The sequence below is a fragment of the Meles meles genome, chromosome 4 (genome assembly GCF_922984935.1).
Source record: "Meles meles chromosome 4, mMelMel3.1 paternal haplotype, whole genome shotgun sequence".
NCBI classification, from domain to species: Eukaryota; Metazoa; Chordata; class Mammalia; order Carnivora; family Mustelidae; genus Meles; species Meles meles.
In genome coordinates, this window is record NC_060069.1 from 143,525,760 (window position 1) to 143,529,280 (window position 3,521).

At 36.4% G+C, this 3,521-nt stretch overlaps 1 pseudogene; it reads left to right on the forward strand.

Annotated features, from left to right (window-relative positions):
• Nucleotides 1-778: 778 nt before the first annotated feature.
• Nucleotides 779-894, forward strand: LOC123940995 (annotated as a pseudogene).
• Nucleotides 895-3,521: the final 2,627 nt, after the last annotated feature.

The window sequence follows — 3,521 nt, forward strand, 5'->3', positions numbered from 1 at the left end:
AACTATTATGTCTGTTCTATAAATAAGAATCTTGGATTAATTAAATCTTCAAGATAGAATGTGGAAAAGCCAGGAAAAGACACAATTATAAAAATTATAATCTTGTATCCTTTCCAATAGATCACTCCTCTAAACTATTATTTTATGTCCTTTTATCTCTCACTGTTTTTTTAAAGTATGATTGACATGACAGTATATTAATTTCAGGAATACAGCATGATTCTATATTTTTATATATTGTTTAATGATCACTACAATAAGTCTAGTTAATATCTGTCAACATACTTCATTATAATTTTTTTCTTGTGATGAAGACTTTCAAATACACAATATAGCATTAATAACTATAGTCACCATGCTGTATATTACCTGACTGTAATCTTTAAAATGTTTCTTTCTTGGAGCGCCTGGGTGGCTCAATCATTAAGAGTCTGTCTTCAGTTCAGGTCATGATCCCAGGGGTCCTGGGATCGAGCCCCAAATCAGGCTCCCTTCTCCTGGGAAGCCTGTTTCTCCCTCTCTCTCGGCTGCTCCCCTACTTGTGTTCCTTCTCTAGCTGTGTTTCTCTCTGTCAAATAAATAAATAAAATCTAAAAAAATTTAAAAAATTAAAAAACAAATACTTCCTTATTTAGGTGTTTAGCAGTTTTGGTCTGTTTTTTTGGTTTGTTTGTTTGTTTTAGTCGTGGTCTGTTTTAAATGACAGCCATCAGTGTATTTTCTCCAGGAGGTTATTTTATACATGAGCATAACAACTCCTCTCAAAAAATGCTGAATCAGCTTTGTGCAGTGGCAGTATCGTAGCCAATGAGGTTTATCCGAGGCGCGATTATTGCTAATTGAAAAAATGCTGAATCAAGTTATGGCAGCAAATAATAATTTTCTAGTACTAGAGTTTATCTAGGAATCCAATATCTTCACAGAATGTATAAATTCTGGCTCCTTCAAGTTTTTTTTTAATATCATTTAATATTCTAATGAGAAAAGGATTCACTTAAGTTACTTTTAAAGTTAGAATTTCTAGAGTTTCTCTTTACACTTTTGGATACAGAAAATATAGTTGTTGAGTTATATGAAATTGAACGTTTCTTCTTTCTAGTATTTTCTGCATTTCGGTTTCTCTGCATGTGTTTAAATTGGGGATCAGGGATACAAAAATTATCATTGGGAGTTAACTTCTTAGTAAACAATATTACACATAATCAAAATTATTTTTCAATTTTAAGGTTGAGAAAATTAGTCCTCAACTGCCTTAAGTTGTACATTGTTATGTATTTTGGACTATACTATTTGTAATAATACACAAATTATATGTACTTGTAGTAATATACAAATTATATGAATGTGTTCATATATTGGCTATTGGAAGAGCTTGAAATTTTGGAAAATAATAATTATTTATGTATACATAAATTACATATTTCATAGTAATTATATTTTAATTTATCAGGCTGTGAATTGCTATATATAGTAAATTATTTAATTATTCAAGTATTTAAACGAAATACAAATAGGTAAAAATAGTAGCCAACACAGTCCATTTTTGGTGCAGAAACTATTTTAAGTGATATATATTAATATAGTAACATTAATATATTTAATTTTCCCAACAATCTGTTGAAGCAAGTGATATTATTATGTTAATTTACAGATGACAACTGAGGTGTAGATAGTTTAATTGCCTGGCTAACTGTAACATCAATGCCAAGTGGTATAGACAGAATTCCTTCCCTACCTGTTTGGTTCCAGAATATACACTCTATTTTTTTTCAAGTTTTATTCAAATTCCAGCTAGTTAACATACAGCGTAATATTAGATCCGGGTATAGAATTTAGTAATTCATTGCTATACATACAATACCTAGTGCCCATCACAAGTGCCCTCCTTAATACCTAGCACCTGTTTAACCCATATCCCTACCCACCTCCCCTCCGGTAATCATCAGTTTGTTCTCTGTAGTTAAGAGTATGATTCTAAGGGTGCCTGGGTGGCTTAGTGGCTTAAGCCTCTGCCTTCAGCTTAGATGGTGATCTCGGGGTCCTGGGATTGAGCCCTGCATCAGGCTCTCTGCTCAGCAGGGAGTCTGATTCCCCCCTCTCTCTCTGCCTGCTTCTCTGCCTACTTGCAATCTCTATCCATCAAATAAATAAATAAAATCTTTAAAAAAAAAAGTATTCTAGGGGCCCTTCGTGGCTCAGTTGGTTGAGTGACTGGCTTACTCTTGGTTTCAGCTCTCATCATGATTTAGGGTCATGAGATTGAGCCCCTATTAAGCCCACTGTCAAGCCTCACATTGGTCTCTATGTTCAGTGGGGAGTTTGCTGGAGATTCTCTCCCTCCATCCCTCACTCTCCTCATGTTCTGTTCCTCTCTCTATTTCTTTCTAATAAATAAATAAATCTTATTAAAAAAGAGTCTGTTTCTTGGTTTGCCTCTTTCTTTTTTCCCCCTATTTTCATTAGTTTTGTGTCTGAAATTCCACATATGAATGAAATCACACGGTTTACCCTGTGTCCAGCTGCTCACTAAGATTTCTCTCACAGCATGGTACTGGCACAAAAACAGACACATAGATCAGTGGAACAGAATAGAGAGCCCAGAAATCGACCCTCAACTCTATGGCCAACTCATCTTCGACAAAGCAGGAAAGAATGTCCAATGGAAAAAAGACAGCCTCTTCAATAAATGGTGCTGGGAAAATTGGACAGCCACATGCAGAAAAATGAAATTGGACCACTTCCTTACACCACACACGAAAATAGACTCCAAATGGATGAAGGACCTCAATGTGAGAAAGGAATCCATCAAAATCCTTGAGGAGAACGCAGGCAGCAACCTCTTCGACCTCAGCCACAGCAACATCTTCCTAGGAACAACGGCAAAGGCAAGGGAAGCAAGGGCGAAAATGAACTATTGGGATTTCATCAAGATCAAAAGCTTTTGCACAGCAAAGGAAACAGTTAACAAAACCAAAAGACAGCTGACAGAATGGGAGAAGATATTTGCAAACGATATATCAGATAAAGGGCTAGTATCCAAAATCTATAAGGAACTTAGCAAACTCAACACCCAAAGAACAAACAATCCAATCAAGAAATGGGCGGAGGACATGAACAGACATTTCTGCAAAGAAGACATCCAGATGGCCAACAGACACATGAAAAAGTGCTCCACGTCACTCGGCGTCAGGGAAATACAAATCAAAACCACAATGAGATATCACCTCACACCAGTCAGAATGGCTAAAATTAACAAGTCAGGAAATGACAGATGCTGGCGAGGATGTGGAGAAAGGGGAACCCTCCTCCACTGTTGGTGGGAATGCAAGCTGGTGCAACCACTCTGGAAAACAGCATGGAGGTTCCTCAAAATGTTGAAAATAGAACTACCCTATGACCCAGCAATTGCACTACTGGGTATTTACCCTAAAGATACAAACATAGTGATCCGAAGGGGCACGTGTACCCCAATGTTTATAGCAGCAATGTCTACAATAGCCAGACTATGGAAAGAACCTAGA